This window comes from Petaurus breviceps, unplaced genomic scaffold, assembly GCF_028583685.1.
Source record: "Petaurus breviceps papuanus isolate PSGF00001 unplaced genomic scaffold, PetGlider_PUasm1.0 47, whole genome shotgun sequence".
NCBI lineage: Eukaryota > Metazoa > Chordata > Mammalia > Diprotodontia > Petauridae > Petaurus > Petaurus breviceps.
Window position 1 is genome coordinate 1,382,163 of NW_027186349.1, and position 18,862 is coordinate 1,401,024.

At 36.2% G+C, this 18,862-nt stretch overlaps 1 protein-coding gene and 1 pseudogene across 1 annotated transcript in view; both read left to right on the plus strand.

The window, feature by feature from the left end:
• CDH12 (cadherin 12) overlaps nucleotides 1–18,862 on the plus strand; it is a 1,453,320-nt gene that overhangs the window by 942,196 nt on the left and 492,262 nt on the right. The gene's annotated exons all lie outside the window — the stretch shown is intronic.
• LOC138171747 (heat shock cognate 71 kDa protein-like) lies at nucleotides 12,791–14,960 on the plus strand (annotated as a pseudogene).

Sequence of the window (18,862 nt, forward strand, 5' to 3'; positions counted from 1 at the left end):
AGAGATTTGAGGATACAATTTAGTATAAAGTAACATATAAAATGTGAATGGCAGAAAGTAAGGACAGAGAAGGAGGTAAGAAGGCTGGGTGTAGTAACTGGAGGTTGCCTTAAGGAGGAAGAATAGACTCAGGAGTGATGAGGCACAGGGAGACAAGGAAGGATAGGAGGTTATGTCTCCACAGAGGAGTTTCAGAATTTGTTTCATGGAGATAGACCACTTGTGAATTATGGTGGAATCAGGTGGATAATCATCCTTGTGTCTGGTTGAGGAATAAAGGTCATGAGAGTTGAGGAGGTTAAACTGGGAATATAGATATTTGAAGGGACATAAACTGTTTTGAAGTCCCCAAGGAAAAGGGCAGGGATAATCAAATTTTAAGGAAATTAGAATGACCCAGGCACTAGGGAGAAGTATCACAATACTCTGGTTTAGGTGACAGAGTTGGGTGGAATGAAATTCCAAAGAGTGAGAGGTTCATGAGAGGTGGCAGCAGGGGAATAATCTGGAAGCGACAGTGAGGAGCAAAGGACAGGCCTAGTTTTCCTCTTGGATAGTTTTCCATTTTTGCTTTCTTTTGTTTAGGGAGCTCAGAGGGATAATGAGAAAAGATGGCCAGTACTAAGAGGGTTGCCAGGGATATAGAGTCTTCTGAGGGCTATAAAATTTCTATGATATCCAGAAGATGATAGGAATGTGAAAGGAAGTGTTTCAATAGTGATATTAGGTGCCTGAGGGCACAATGTCAAAGCAGTGAAGGAATAGAAAGTACATGAGAGGGATAGCTGTGAGGTGAATAGGGATGGAGCAAGGCATGCTAGCAGAGAAAGAGAGTTTTACCTAAATCTTTGATCTAAACTTGAAAACAAATTTAAAAATCATTAACACCAAAGTGTAAATGACAATTTCTTAATGTTTCTCTTCTGAAGTAAATTATTATTTTCATAGCATGTAATTTGTAAAGTGATATATATATATATACACAATCAAATGAGATTATATGCATATATAGTTTATAATATGAAAAATATCTATTATGTGATAAATAATATTATATGTGTATATGTATGTATATGTCTTTCTATCATCTATCAATCAATCTATCTATCTATCTATCTATCTATCTATCTATCTATCTATCTATCTATCTATCTATCTATCTATCATTTGATCTCCAAAACAAACCTGTGAGTTATGGAAGAGCAGGTATCACTAGCCCTATTTGTTCAGGTAAGAAAACTTAGATAGAGGATTATTTGACAAAGTAATAGCTTGGTTGTGGCTAGGTAGTACAGTGGACAGAAAGTGAGCCTGAAGTCAGGAAGATCTGAGTTCAAAACCTACCTCAGACATTTATTAGCTATGTGACTTTGGGCAAGTCACTTAACCTTTTTTTTTTAATCTCAATTTCCTCTACTATAAATTGGAGAAAATGATAGCACCTACCCTTTTAGGACTATTATGAGGATAAAATGGAATAATAACTGTAAAACATTTAACACAGTGCTTGGCATATAAAAAATGTGATATAAAAGTTAGATGGTGATGATAATGATGATGATAATTAGTAATAAAGTTTATATTAAAGTCTATGCTACAAACCAGGTCCTCTGATTTTTGGCCCAGAGTGTATGTGTGTGTTTATGTGTATAAGTATATATAAGTGTATTCTTCTTTTCCCAGTATGCTATGCTGTCTCCAAATTCGACTTTATAAACCTTAAGAGTGTTACTAAATAAAATTAAAGAAAAATGTTTTATAACTCAGTTTTAGAGGAAGCTCATGAAATGACAAAATGGAGCATATAATTCTCAACACTTCAGAAAATTGCTCCCTACTGAGCACAATGAAATTTCTTTAAAATGACAGCTTTCTTTGAAACAATTTTCTATACTTACATTCAGAATTTAGCAGCTAATATTTCCAAGAATTTGCTTAATGTAAGTAGTACAATGAACTAATCAATGACAAATTCCAACATTGAAAAGATATCCACACAAACTCAAATAAAACCTGAGCAGAGAGTCGGGGTAGTTATTTATCCAAAAACCCAATCCCAATGTAAGGGGTATGGAAATGTGGAAACTGCACTCAGTAAATTAAACATTCAAGGGGTGGAGCTAAGATGGCAGAGTAGAGGCACAAACTTGGTGTGGGCTCCCACTCCAATCACTTCCAGTACATGTAAAAAATGACTAAACAAACTTTGGAGCTACAGAACCCACAAAGTGACAGAGAGAAAAAAATCTGCCAAAGGAAGCCTGGCAGGTATGCAGGAAGGATCTATTGCACCAAGCTGGGAGCCAAACATAGTCTTGCTGGAGCCACGCTGTTCCAGCCCCAGGGGAGCCCTGACCAGCAGCCACCAGAGCATACTTCAGGAGAGTGAATCATCAGTAGCTGTGGTGGTTTTCAGACCTCTCAATCCATAAATGCCAAAGACAAAGTAAAAGATCAGTGTGTAACTCTGTTGGAGCAGCGGGGGATGGAAGAGCTGGGTCTGGGCCTTCTCTCTGGAGTGTGAAGAAGCAGAGGTGTGGTAGGTATGCAGACCAGAGGTGTGGCTGCCTCAGGAGCTCCTGGCCTATAGATTATAGGGGGACTGAGCAACCATTCAGAGGGTAAGCACTCTTGCTTTAACCTGCTTGGATCTCAATAGCAGTCTTGGGTGGTGGTCCTGGGGTGTGTGACCAGTGCCAGAACTTGTGGGGGCTGTAGAGAGTGCAGCCTCCTAATAGCTCCAGCAGCTGTGAAAACCCCAGTGATTTGGAACAAAGCTCTCTCCATTCTGGAAACAGAGTTCTATCATGGCAAAGAACTCAAAAGTCAAGTAATTGGCTGGCAATATGAGCAAGCACAGGAAGCGCAAACAGACCATAGAATCCTTTTGGGGGACAAAAAGGATCAAGGAACGGAGCAGGAGGAAGACAGCAAAGTCAGAACACCTGCATCAAAAGCCTCTAAGAAAAATATGAATTGGTTACAGGTCATCTAGGAGCTCAAGAGGGATTTTAAAAATCAAGTAAGAGAAGGGGAAGAAAAATTTGGAAGAGAAATGAGAATTATTCAAGAAAATCATGAAAGGCAAGTCAACAGCCTGCTAAAGGAGACCCAAAAATACACTGAAGAAAATAACACCTAACTCAAATAGCAAAAGAGCCCCAAAAAGCCAGTGAGAAGAATACCTTAAAAAGCTTAATTTGCCAGATGGAAAAGCAATTTCAAAAACTCAGTGAAGAGAATAACTCCTTCAAAATTAGATTGGAGCAATTGGAAACTAATGACTTTATGAGAAATCAAGACAAACAGATCCAAACAAATGAGAAAATAGAAGGTAATGTGAAATAACTCATTGGAAAAAACACTGACCTAGAAAATAGATCCAGAAGAGATGATTTAAAAATTATTGGACTACTTGAAATCCATGATCAAAAAAAGAGCCTAGACACCATCTTTCAAGAAATTATCAAGCAAAATTGCCCTGATATTCTAGAACCAGAGAGCAAAATAGAAATTGAAAGAATTCACCAATCACCTCTTGAAAAAGATCACCAAAAGAAAACTCCTAGGAATATTATAGCCAAATTCCAGAGTGTCCAGGTAAAGGAGAAAATTCTGCAAGCAGTAAGGAAGAAACAATTTGAGTATTGTTGAAACACAACCAGAATAACACAAGACCTAGCAGCTTCTACATTAAGGAATCAAAGGGCTTAGTATATGATATTCCAGAGGTCAAAGGAGCTAGGACTAAAACCAAGAATCACCTTCCCAGCAAAACTGAGTATAATGCTACAGAGAAAAATATGATCATTCAATGAAACAGGATTTTCAAGAATTTTTGATGAAAAAAACCAGAGCTGAACAGAAAATTTGACTTTCAAATACAAGAAGCAAGAGAAGCATGAGAAGGTAAGCAGGAAAAAGAAATCATAAGGAATTTATTGAAGTAATTAAAGTTGAACTATTTACATTCCTACATAGAAAAATGACAATTATAACTCCTAAGACTTCTCTAAGTATAAGGATAGTTGAAGGGAATATATATGTATATATATATATGTATGTAAACATACATATGTATGTATAGGAGGGTGTTTGTATATATAAATATGTTTGTGCATGTGGGCATGTGTATGTTGATATATACATAGACAGAGGGCACAGGAAGAGTTGAATATGAAGGGATGATACCTAAAAAATAAAATTAAGAGGTGAGAGAGGAATTTATTGTGAGAAGGAGAAAGGGAGAGATAGAATGGGGTCAATGATCTCATATAAAAGATGCAAGAGAAAACTGTTACAATGAAAGGGAAGAGCAGGAAGGTAAAAGGGAATTTCTGATTCTCATTGAATTTGGCTTAAGGAGGGAATAACATACACACTCAATTGGGTATCTTACCCTACAGGAAAATAGGGGAAATAGAGGATAAGAGGGGAGATGATAGAGTGGGGGGCAGATCAGGGGAGAGGGTAGTTAGAAGCAAACATTTTTGAAAAGGGGTAGAAAAGGAGAAAATAGAATGAGTGGGGGGTGGGATAAGATGGAGGGAAATATTGTTAGTCTTTCACAATATAACTACTATGGAAATTATTTGGGTAACTACACATATAATCTATATTGAATTGCTTATCTTCCCAGTGGGGGTGGGTGAGGAGGGAAGAAGTTAAAAAATCTGGAATTCAAAGTTTAAAAGCAAATGTTTAAAAATTTGTTTTTTACATGCAACTGGGAAATAAGATATACAGGTACTGACTTGGGGTATAGAAACCCATCTTGCCCTACTAGAAAGTTAGGGGGTGATGGGGTAGGATATAAGAGAGAACAGATTAGGGGAAGGGGTATTCAATAGGCTTGCTATTTTGGGGTGTGGGTAAGGGAAAGACAGGGAGAAAAATGTAACTTAAAATCTTGTGGAAATGAATGTTGAAACTAAAAATAAATAAATAAACAAACAAATACACAAGCAAATATATAAATAAATTATTTTAAAAAAAGAGAAAAGCAACACCCAAGCTAATTAGATCAATAGAATTTTGGTCATAAGATGATTCATCTATGGTTATTTGCACATAACCCAAACCTAGTAATCTCAAAGTTCATTAAAAAGAGATGGAGCAAGATAACAAATATTTATTTATGTGAATAATAATAAAAATATTAAATATAGTGCATGACTAATTTGTTCTGAAACGTATCACCAAAGTGAAAGTAATCTTTAAAGAGGGATAAATAAGGTATCACAATAATAATAATGTTATTTAAAACTCAAGCAGAGGAATGGCTTCATTATACTTTTAAGAAAGTAAAGACCAGTTATATCCAGCAGTTTTTCAAATGGTATTAAACTTTTACTGCTTGAAACCAAGGTTTTATAGGATAGGGTTTGTGAATAGAGAAGTTTATAAAGGTAATAAAGGTGCATTATTAGGCTCTATTAATTTGAAGTTTGTGATATTTCTAGAGGACCTGAGCTGAACTTCATTTTTGCTTATTAAGCCCTTTCTTCATATTGCAAATTAATAATGTAAACACAATTAAAGGGAAAACATTTAGAATATACAATGAAACAAAAAATTTGAAGTTTCAGTTATATCCATTTTATAAATTCTTCTTACCCTTTCCTCCTATGCAGTTCTTTGTATTTTGAATAGCATAACTGAAATAACCCAAATGCATTTGAGAGATAATCATCCACAATTGTCTTTTCACTAATTCATTCCCTATCTTGTCTTAATTAGTGAGGTTTTGCTACACTAACAGAGCACATAGACTTAAAAATACACTAAAAAGAAATTAGCAAAATTTTAAATCAACCATATAAAGGCATTATATAATTATGAAAAGTAATAAAGTCATATTACAAAGTTTATATTTGCTAACATAGTTAAAACTTTTTTTGTTCTTTACAGAAGAAACTTTTGCAAATTTGCACTCAGAAGTCATGCAACAAGTTCTCTTTGTGCTTAAAGATAAGTTGTTTACTATAACTGAGGGCTCTTACACAATGTGACATTGACCCTGTCAAATTTTGATGTCCAGGTAAAATTTTCTAATCAAATATTCACAGCTGAGAGCACGTCTCCCCTTGCATAAAATGGGCTCATTAGTACAAGAAAATGTGAATGAACTGTAATTTCCTTGATGTGGGCAACTGCCAGCATGGAAATTGTCTCTACCTATGAAAAGTGCAACTCTTTTGTCTTAGTTGATGAGTCTCAGGGAGTTGCCATGGACCATTTTGAGGTTAAATAACTTGCTTACAGTTAAAAACTTTAGCTTCAGCAATGAGATTTGAATTTAAATCATATTGACTCCAAGATGAGTACTTTCCCCACTACCCTTCTCTGTGCCTGTGAGAATATTAGTAAAAAAAATAATAAAATGAACTTAATTTATGTGCAACCCAGTACCATCTTTTCCCTATTTTCTTATGGTTAGTTTTGTCTCCTGAAGCGTGAACTTTTATTTGTCTCATTTCCAAAAATTTCAAAATTGATAATTGTTTAATATCATAAAATTATCTTTACAGCTGAACATCTGTTTCAAGCTCCCATTATTTTTGAGACTGTAGAAATGAACCCTTTGCTGCTGGGCTTTCCTTTCAACTCCTCTGTTTAGAATTAGGCTACTAATAAATATCTTATTATATCAGAAACAGTTAAATCAATAAACTTAGATACTACTAAAACTGAATATAAGGAAAACTGTCCTGTGTATACCTCTAAATAGCAGCACCAAGACAATCAATCAACAAATATTTATTAAGCACCTAATATATACAATAAATTAATACAATAAACATTTATTAAGTGCCTGCTCTGTGCCAGGGATTATGCTAAATTCTGGAGGTACTCATAAGAGATCCTGAGTTTGAAGAGTGTAGAGTCTAATGGAAGAAGACAATACAGAGAAGGATGCAAAATAGTGGTGGGGGAGATGGAGAGGTAAATGATGATAGATAGAGTGTAATCCAAAGAAGGCAAGTGATGGGAAATGAATTTGCTAGGCAGTGTGCTAGGTGCTGGAGATGCCAAGGCAAAAATAAAATTCTTTGCTCTCATAAAGTTTAACAGGTTTGTGAGTATGTCTCTCTTTTGTAAATTATGCAATATTTATCCAATCAAATATTTGTTGAATTCATCTTTCATGGAATCAACTTTATGAAATATTCATCACGTTTTATATGAAACTGGAAACAGTGTCTACATTTTCAATATCAAAATCATTTCATCAATGATCATATTTCTCCATTATGCATTATGATTTTGCCTTCATCCAAATCCACCTCCACACGTTAGTGGAGGTCTTTAGAAAAGAATCATATTCAAGTGATCCATAGACTGCTAGGGCAATTCTTGGACTATATTACTTGTTACAAGTATAGTAACTTTACCTGAATATATAGCCTTTAAAGTAAAAAGTATACATTATAGCAGCATACAAATATTAGTTATGTTTGTATTAGACTAGATATATGAGCTTTATGCACACAATTGACAATTTCCTTTAGAAAAAAAACCTATAGTCTTGCAAATTATGGAGGTGGATTTGGATGAAGGCAAAATCCCAGCTCCTCCCTTTATTTTTTGAGCCTGCATGTTATTTATTAAGGCTAAGACCTGTGTGAGCAATGCATTTTCTTTGATACTGTGATGCATAGAATTTTATAAGACCTCTTCCCTTTGGGATCTACTCTTTTTTTTTTTTTTGCTATATGGAGGGCAATTGGGGTTAAGTAACTTGCCCAAGGTCACACGGCTAGGTTGTGTGTGTGTGTGTGTGTGTGTGTGTGTGTGTGTGTGTGTGTGTTCTAAGTGTCTGAGGCCGGATCCGGACTCAGGTCCTCCTGACTTTAGGGCCGGTGCTCTACTCACTGTGCCACCTAGCCGCCCCTGAGATCTACTCTTTTCCTTCCATGAGCTATGTTATAGCTTGCAACACTATTTACATATAAGTGTACTATGGTATACTATGCTGAATTTAAAGAATGGTAATAGCATTTTTAGTCCTTAGTGTACTAAATTAATCCCTTCAGTTCCTTCTATCCTCAAAACCATGGAGGCCTCCCTCACCTTTGGCTTCTGCCATTGACCCCAAGTCTGTATAATCCTATTTATGTCCATTCTCTCCTTTCCCAAAAGACTAAATGACTGTGATAACTTCCTAAATGAGATAACTTCCTAGTTCTGTCTTTAGTAAGGATATTTGTTTCCTCTCCAAAGTATTAGCCATTTAACTTGTGTTTGGTTAGAAAAGAGTTGAATATTCACTGTAAGTGAATGCATTGGAGATTTGTGTAGATGTATTGGTTCAAATATACATGTAATCTTTTAATGACATCTGTGACAATTCAGAGATTCACAGTGATTTTTTTTACAAGATCATTTTTTTAACTTATCAATCAATCAGTATTTGGGTTCCATACTCTCCTCTCTCTCTTATTTGCTATTTCACAAAATATGTGCTGATTTTACTGTTTATTTTCTATTAAAAATATTCTTGGTCTTACCTCCCCCCATTCATCTTTCATTACATTCATTTATTATTTTATATCAGTCTTGCTATTTGTAATATTACTTTATTAATTTCACCTAATGCCAAATTCTAAGATGCCACGTTACATTTCTCAAATTATTATTGTTTTAACCCACCTACAATAAGTTTTGTTTAGTTTCTAGCAGGACTTCTTGGGGGTGGGGAAGAGAACCAACATTGACTTGAGTATTCCAATGAAATTTAAATCAATGTTTCTCAATTATGGGAGGATTATATAAATAGATTGGGGAAAGGGGGTAATTTTTCTCTAGGTTATGTTGCTCAATGTAGTATAAACACACATAGTGGAAAGTGTTGTCTTAATTGTCAAAAAAAAGTAAGTTTAAGTCCCTCTTCTGCTACTTACTAGACATGTGAGTTTTGAGAAATGATTTTATCTCTTAGTCTTTTTTTTCTCTACCTATAAAATGAGAATAATGATACTTGTTCTATCTGTATCACAGAGCTGTCATATGAGGAAAGTACTATGCGAATCCCAATGTGGTATACAAATGTGAATGTGCTTTAAACAACTATAAAATAGGCTTTCTGAAGTTATTTTTTAAACTTTTTTTAACCCTGAATCTAATCCTTGTTAGAGTAATGTAGATGTGCTCTAAAGCGTCTTTTTTTTTTGGTGATTCATTCAGTGTTCATTATATTTGAATAAAATGTTTAAGTTAAAAAATGACCTTAGTTTTAAAAGCCTTGAAGTGAATTAAAGTCACTGAGGTGATTTAGAAGTCATGCAAAATATCTTTTCTCTTAATAAGAATATTCTTTTAATAATATTGATGGCATGAATATGCTGGGTAAAACAAATTCCTTTTTCAAATGATGATGTAAAGTAGTAAGTAAGGTATACCTCCAATTGATAGTATAAAGAATAGAATTATGCATAGTTGCAAGGACACTGAAGTTGGAGACGTGAATTTGATGTTCAGATCTCAAAAAATCTTTATTGTATCAGTTAAGTTACTGGACCCCATTTTCCTCTCTTATATAAGAGATGGTTAGACTAGATAATATTTAAGGTCACTTCAAACTCTAGATCTATGATCCTAAGTGTCCATTCTATCACTAATGGGTAATGTAACAAAAGAAAAATTTCTTTGTGAACTTAGCATTTGAAAAAAAATGTTTAAATGTACCTCTTTCCCAGCTACTCTCTCAGTGATTCAGAGAAGACTGGTAATATGATTACAATTACATCATGTTCTCAGTGCTTGAATCAAATACTAGTATTAGTTTAAGCACTTGTTGAGGTACTTAAAGCTTTCACATTACTTAGGTCTTATTAGTGTTTCATGTATTTAAATGGAACTCATGTGCTATGAAAGCAACAAACAACTTTTTTTCTTAACACCTAAATTTTTACTAAGATGTAATTTAAATGCTTAGAAAATATGGTTCGGTATAATAGTCCTAAGATATCTATGTACATGTATATGTATATCAGTATAATGTCCTAGAAGATAAAAAAAAGACTGAATGCCCCTAATATTCTAGACATGGGAAAATAATTTGAAAAGCATAAATGCTGAATCTGCTTCACCTCTATTGCCAAAACTAATTGTAAACTAAGAAGATCAGGCCCTACATCAGTGAAAATTGTTTGGCTATCATAGATTGCAACTCATACTGTGGAACTATAGGCTTTTCAAAAATTGATTAAGGTAGCACCATTCATTAAGTTAGGAGTCTAGATATAAAGGAAAACATCTGTAACACTATTATAATAGTTAATGCTACTGACAAATGGTCTGGGAGATAGTAAGGTTATTGGCTTGTCCCTAAACCACACACTCTTTCTCTCCTTTACCTCCAGCATCTAGAAAGAGAAAAACCAACAAAAATCATTGAGAAAAGAGAGAAAGAGGGGAAGAGGGAAAAAAAGACATAAAAAGGGGAGACATTTACTTGATAGAAATACCAACCAATAGGCAATCACACTAGGGCCTGGGATGGTAGCACTGTTAAAGAGAGAAGGAAGTAATATAGGAAACAAGTTATAAATGTAGAAATGGAAGAACTTAGCAAGTGATTGGATGTGGGGGATGAGAGAGTGTAGAGTTAAGAATAACACTTAGGTTTTGAGCCTGGGGGATTGAGAACACAGTAGTACCCTTAACAATTATATGGAAGTTAAGAAGAAGGGACAGTTTTGGGGAAAATATAATGAATCCAGTTTTGGACATGATAAATTGAATGTCAAAAGATGTCAACAGGACATCAGGTTTGAGGTGTCCAATAAATAGAAAAATTAAAATGTGAAACTGGCAGAAAAACCAAGGAAGATATTGGAGAAAAGATAATAAAACATATTCCTCCTCTTGGCAGAGCAGTGACAATTAGTACAGAATATTGTATACATTTTAAGATACCATTATATTGTGGGCTTTTTTGCTAAATTATTTTTCTTATATTCTAGAATAGTTAGAGGGTTATTTCCAGAAATTACTTATTTAAAAATGAAATGCACCAATAAAACCTACTAGGGGAACAAAGACAGGAGGAAGAATTCCTGCTAGATTGCCTAGGTGTTTTCCTGTTTAAAGTAAAGCATGTCTTTCCATTTGTGTGTGTGTGTGTGTGTGTGTGTGTGTGTGTGTCTGTGAGACAGAGAGAGAGAGAGAGAGAGAGAGACAGAGACAGAGTATAGTTATGCAAATTAGAACTGTTTGAATAGACCTCAAGAGGAGTCACTACTAATTGAATTTCAGCTTGTCCATGTTTTATTTTGTTTTTTTTTGAGCATCTTAGGGATCTGTCTTTAATTCTGTGCTATTTGACATTATTTCATTAGGTAAATATATATACAATGCTTATCAAATTTTCAAATGTTATGGATGAAAGAGGAATAGATACACTGAGTGTCTGTGATAATAAAAAAATATATAGACAGGCCAGAATACTGGACATAATCTAATTGAGATGAAATTTTATAGGGTTGAATGTAAAGTCTTACATTTGTGTCCTAAACATATCAATATAACAAGCATAGGATCTAGAAATCATGGCTAGACAACCTTTCTGGACACCTATTTTTAAAGAAAACATTTATAAGCTTTTAGTAGCGCCTTTTCAAGTTCTTCTCTGTCACTCCTTCTGCCCATATCCTTCAGTTTGAATACTTATATCTGTTCATAGGCACACAGTCATAATGAGTTTATGCAAATTCATAGTTATACTATTTTCATAAATAAAAGATGAGCCAAAGATACATTATTGTTTTATGTTACAATTAATCTGCAATGATCTAGAATTACCACAATTTGCCATTTGATTTCCTTAATTGTGCAATTCATGCCGGGTTTTTAAAGGCCCACTGCCCTTTCCAAGCAGCAGGTTTTTAAAATCTTGATCATCATCATAAGCATAATGATCAAATAGCTTTAAGGTTAGGAGTTTGCTGGGACCAGTCTCTTATTGCTCAAATATCTGACAACCAGCTTGCTTGTGCTATAATTAATAATGAAATGTTATGCTTATTGCTGTTTATTTGAGGCAATGAAAATGACAGCAAGTATGCAATAGAAATAATCACATATTGTGGCTTTAAAAAGCAACCATAACTTTAGTTGTTTAATACATGCAAAGTTTCTCTAAGAGAGCAATTTCCAAGAAGATAGTAATAACAGTATTTAAAGCTTAATGCTGATAGGGACAGGACATCGTAAGAATAAAGTGGAAAAAATATGTTTTGTGTTATCTTATCCCTTTTCCTCTGGTACTTAATTTTTTCCTATCCTCCAAGTATTTATGAAAAGATCAAAGGCACATCCATCATATCCCTTTGAGGATTCTATTTCAGACAGTGTCACAACCCACCCACTCACCTACAACAAAGTCTTCAATTCCACCACCCAACTTCTCTAATAGAATCTGCTACTCCTCCCTACCCCACCCCACAAAGGAAAGAAGAGTTTGGGGTTTTCTGAGTGATTTCTGCTCAGTCAAAATAATTCCATTATCTGTTAGCCATGTTTACAGCAGGCTAACAGCTAATAACTCATGCAGAACTCTGTAACAGTGTTTGATCTTGTTCTTTGTCCAACTCAGTGCTCAAGAGCCTTTCTTTCTCTGATCATTAAAGATGATGTGTAAGAATCCTGTCAACCTTGAGTTCATAGAATCTGAATGAGGTACCTGGTCAAGCTTTCCAAACCTGTTTTTAAGAATTTACAGATAGGGTCTACTCAGCACAGCAGCAGCCCTTCTCTCTCCACAGTGACCCCCGACTCCCCAGCAACCATGTTGAAGGGACCCGCAGTTGGCATTGATCTTGGCACCACTTACTCCTGTGTGGGAGTCTTCTAACATGGGAAAGTGGAGATTATTGCGAATGACCAAGGAAACAGGACCACCCCAAGCTACATCGCCTTCACCGACACAGAACGTTTAATCGGTGATGCTGCAAAAAATCAAGTTGTAATGAACCCCACCAACACAGTTTTTGATGCCAAATGTCTGATTGTACAACTGCATCATCAAATCTGTGACCAATCAGACATGAAGCATTGGCCTTTTATGGTGGTGAATGTCGCAGGCAGGCCTAAGGTCCAAGTGGAAGACCAAAAGTTTCTATCCAGAGGAAGTATCTTCTATGGTCTTGACCAAAATGAAAGAAATTGCCGAAGCTTACCTTGGGAAGACTGTCACAAATGCTGTGGTCACAGTACCAGCCTATTTCAACGATTCCCAATGTCAGGCCATCAAAGATGCTGGAACGATAGCTGGTCTCATGTGCTTCGAATCATCAATGAGCCAACTGCTGCTGCTTTTGCTTATGGCTTGGACAAAAAGGCTGGTGCTGAGAGAAATGTGTTGATCCTTGACCTTGGAGGTGGTACTTTTAATATCTCCATTCTTACCATTGAAGATGGCATCTTTGAGGTCAAGTCCACAGCTGGGGACACCCACTTGGGTGAGGAGGACTTTGACAACCAAATGGTCAACCATTTCATTGCCAAGTTCAAGCGAAAGCCCAAGAAGGACATCAGTGAGAACAAGAGGGCTGTTTGCTGTCTCTGCACTGCTTGTGAACGTGCAAAGCGTACCCTCTCTTCCAGTACCCAGGCCAGTATTGAGAATGATTCCTTCTATGAAGGTATTGACTTCTACATATCAATTACCCTAGCCCGTTTCGAAGTGCTGAATGCTGATCTCTTCCGTGGTACCCTGGACCCTGTGGAGAAGACCTTAAGAGATGCCAAGCTAGATAAGTCTCAGATTCATGACATCGTCCTGGTGGGTGGTTCCACTCGAATCCCCCAAATCCAGAAGCTTCTGCAAGACTTCTTCAATGGCAAGGAGCTCAATAAGAGTGTCAAACCTGATGAGGCTGTTGCTTATGATGTAGCTGTCCAGGCTGCCATTTTGTCTGGAGATAAATCTGAGAAGGTGCAGGACTTGCTGTTGTTGGATGTCACTCCTCTTTCCCTTGGAATTGAAACTGCTGGTAGAGTTATGGCCATTCTGATCACACACAATACCACCATCCCCACCAAGCAGACACAGACCTTCACCACCTATTCAGACAACCAGCCTGGTGTGCTTATTCAGGTTTATGAAGGTGAAAGAGTGATGACAAAGGATAACAATCTGCTTGGCAAAGGAAAAATCACAGGAATTCCTCCAGCACCCAGGGGTGTTCCTCAGATTGAAGTAACAGTTGACATTGATGCAAATGGCATCCTCAATGTTTCTGCTGTGGATAAGAGCACAGGCAAGGAGAACAAGATCACTATCACCAATGATAAAGGACGTCTGAGCAAAGAAGACATTGAGCATATGGTCCAGGAGGCTGAGGAATACAAGGCTGAGGATGAAAAGCAGAGGGACAAGGTGTCTTCCAAGAATTCTCTTTAATCTTATGCTTTCAACATGAAAGCAACCGTAGAGGATGAAAAACTGCAAGGCAAAATTGGTGAAGAAGACAAACAGAAGATTCTTGATAAATGTAATGAAATAATGAACTGGCTGGATAAGAACCAGACTGCTGAGAAAGAAGGATTTGAGCATCAGCAGAAAGAATTGGAGAAGATCTGCAACCCCATTATTACTAAGCTGTACCAGAGTGCAGGAGGCATGCCAGGAGGCATGCCTGGTGGGTTCCCAGGGGGTGGAGCAGCCCCATCTGGAGGTGCTTCTTCTGGACCCACCATTGAAGAGGTCGACTAAAAACAACAGAAAGAGCATTCCACACAGCTTTCCAAAAATTGAAGGACTCAAATTTGTAGCCAAGGCAGTAGCAGTTTAAAAGTAACATTTAAGCTACTGTGTAAATCTGGGCATTCTGAATACTTGAATGTGTGCAGAGGGAGAGAAGTGAACATTGCACTTTGTCAGTATTGTAAACAAGTGGAAATGCAATTGTCTTGGAGAATAAAATCTATTTAAAATTGGCACCATAAAAAAATAATTTACAGATAATAATTTAAGGTACAACTGCCCTAAAAGGATAGAACTGATTAGCTCAGAGTAAGAAACTCAGAATATATTAACACTGTATTTATTCTCTGAGCACTATCCAAATGTTTGAATTTTTACTCCCAAGATTAGGGAAAAAATATAAATAACAAAATTTCTTAAATTTCTTGGCAGTTTCTTGGCTAAGAAAGCTGTTTGTTTATATCAGGGTGAGGTTTATCTCCCTTCCCCCTCCCCCATACTGGATAATCGTAGATGAAAGAGTCAAAGAATATAATGAAAATAAAGTAAAACATTCTATTATAATTGCATATGACTACTAAAAAGAATTAATTTTGACTTCAGAAATAAATTACAATATTAAAATTCTTTCTTGAAGGTCTGTGACTCAATTTCATAGAATGTCAGTTGTGTGTTAGTATTACAAGCGTCTTTCACCCTACATATTTTCCTCATATTGATAATAGTTTACCAACTTAATAAGCATTTATGAGGAGATTTACAATGAAACACTAGTAGGGAATACTTAATAATGGGAAGAGGTACTTTAACAAGTTGTTTTAAAAAGATTCTAAACATTCTTATAGCCTATTTCTGTATTCCACAAACTACAGGACATTTGCTACTTTCTTCAGCTCCCTCATGGCATTAATTCTCACAGCCTTCTTAACCTTGCCCATTAATCAGCTCATCTCACATGGCTCAATCATTTCTCACCAATGGCTCCTTCCCTGTGTTCTATAATCACCCTATAGCTACATTTTTCCTAAAAACAAAAAGCACGTGCGCACGCGCACACACACACACACACACGCATACCCCTTGATGATGCTTCTAGTCCCTTAAGGAAGTGTTTCATCCATTATCTTCTACTTTAGTTTTAAACTTCTACATAGTGTAGTCTACATTCTATGCTTCCATTCAATTCTTATTCAACCCTTTCCCATATGAATTCTTTCTACAGTGTTCTATGAATCTACTTTCCCCAAGTAGATTTCTTATATCACCTTATTATCTAATCTAGTTATCATCCCCACCCCCACTCACCTCTACTTATTCTGCTCTCTGCAGAATCTGACACGTTCTACAAATTCTTTCTGAAAATTATTTCTTCTCTTCTCTTCCATGATAACTGTCTTTCATGGCTCATTGTCTATCTCTATAACTATTTGACTTTTGTCTCCTTTGATGATTCTTCATCTCTCTGCCCCTCCCAAAGTAAATATCATTTTTTAAAAATTATCTCTATTTATACACAATCCTTTGGTAATTTTATCTACTACAATATTTTCACTTATTTCTATGAAGATAAGTCCTATATCTGTTCATCAAACCTCTTTCCAGATTTCTTTTTTTTTTTAATTTCTTGCTGGATATCTCCATCTGGTTCTCCTACTGGCACCTTAAATTCAATATATCCAAAATTTAATTCATATTCTTCCTCAAACATATTACTCTCCAACTGCTCTATTTCTGTTTATGGTGCCATCTTTCCAGTCACCTAGACTTATAATCACAGAATCCTCTTTGACTCTTCCTTCTTCCTTTTCTCAAGGAAGGTACAACTCTATTTCATCTTGTAGAGAGGCAATGTGGCATAGTGGATATAAAGTCAAGATGACCTTGGTCCAAGTCTTATTTATGTAATGTGTGAGCTATATGATTTTGAGCAAATCTTCCATGCTCTCAGAGCCTGTAATGGCAAGCAAAGAAATATTTAGTGCCTTGTTTCACCTATTTAATTACTTAGCAACTTGTTTCAGTTCAAGTTTCTTTTGAGCTTTGCACATGATCGTATCAAGTTTTTGTTAAGACACAGAACTTGTGAAACCCACAGTGGGAGGGACTTGTCAAAGACAGGAATAGGAAGGATGTAAGAGGCTGGCAGAACAGGGAGGAGCTAATGATCTATTTAAGGAGAAGCCCAAGCTGGGAAAAAGCAGAACTGAGAAGGGAATACTTGTGGTGGCAGAGTGAGAAGGAGAAATCTTGTGGTATTCTGGCATTCTGTTTGTTCTGTCTGTGTTGATTTACATTTGTAAAACTTTGTATAGAAGCCCTGGGAAATTACTAGAAGCCCTGAAAGAGGATTTTCTTGTTGCATGTTTACTGACGTCCTGGAGGAGGGTTTTAGAGGTCCTGGGACTGTACTGATGATTTGTGTTGAGTTCTCAGACTTTGTTTGTGGGTATGTGTTGATTTCACAGACAAAAAGTGAATTGATGAAAGTGCCGGCAATGTGCATGAGTATTGTTTTTGCTCTGTTAAGCTTTGTCTTCCCAGAAACAGAAACTGTGAAGGACTTGAGGTGGACTGGACACTGTGAGCTTCAATATGGAATGGCAACTGGATGAGGAACTAGAAAAAGAGATGGACATGGAGCTGAGACCTTCCTATCTTTTAATCCAGGTGACAGTTGGGTAAATTGAGGCAAAAGCTGGGACCACAGAAGAGGAACCATGGAATCTGAGAACCAGCCTTGAGTCAAGATGAAAAGACCTCTCCTTGGGTACATAATGCTGACTGAGAAGATCATGATTTACTGTGGCCTAGGGGTGGGAGAACCTTGTACTCTGTACCTTGTACCTCTTAAGGATGATTGAGTTAAGGATGATAGGAAAATTATCTCCAATCAAGAAGAAAGAAAACTTTTTGACTGAGAGATTAAGACAATGTGACTCAGGGGTGGAGAACTTTGACCTTTGTACTTTTTGTCCCTTAAGGAGGCTTCCTTCTTAAGGATGATTGAGTTGAGAACTTACTTAATGATATCCTTTGCTTAAAACTATGTGGCCACTTTGGTGAAAACTATGTGACCATTTTAGTGATAAGTTGTTATGTTACAACATTGTGAATGCTGTACTTTGGTTTCTGTGAATGTTTTGCTTTGATTTACTGCTGAATAAATAGAGAGTTCACTATACTATGTAATCAGAATCTTGAAGCTGTTCACAGCAGTAGTCCTCTGGAAAGCTGCTTGTGCTTGGCTTTACAGTACCCCATGATACTTTTTGAGACTAAAGCTGCAAAAACAGTTGCCTGTCTATATTGGACTTTTCCTCATTGGGAAACACCTATACCAACTGAATCACAAACCCTGAACAAGGAATGATAATGATGATTGTGCTCCTACTGGTGGTGATGATGATAATTCTTGTACAGTAACAGAAAATAAATTGAGTATGTACACATGCATGCCATAAAGACTTGGTCCGGGCATATGATATTATAATGGGGAAGCTTTCATGATCTGGAACTTTGTTGGAATTCTCTATATGGCAAGCAGAGCAGCTGTTAAATTCTTGACTTGTAATAATAAAAAAAAAGTTCTCTATGTTTTCCCTAAAGAAATCCAATCATTGTTTCCTGTGTATGCAGTGTCAAAAATCTGTGCCAATGGCCCTGTTTTAAGAATTATCCATCAATGTTTCAAAGTCTGAATAATACACATTCATCAACCACTTAATCCTTTTTTTCTTTTGTAAATAGGTAGACTGAACTCTGATCAGAAGTTCTGATCAGAAACTCTACAAAGTTTTGGGAATTGATAAAATCAGTACAAAATTATTTAGAATCACAAGTATCCATAGTACCTCATCATTTAGACAGCATGTCTCTTGAATTTTAACTCTACATTGAACCTTCTTCATGACAATGGCAAGCAAACATCTCTCCAATGCCTCACTTGACATTAATAATGAGAGGTTTGTTGAAACAAGTTGTCTCTTGTTATATGTTTCATGAAAACTTCAATAACTTTTATGTGAATGCATAGGAGAAACCTTGCTGGAAGATAGCCATGAAGTTGATGTTTTGTCCAGCTAATCAAAAGTTTTAAATGTGAGTGGTGTGTGTGTGTGTGTGTGTGTGTGTGTGTGTGTGTGTGTGTGTGTG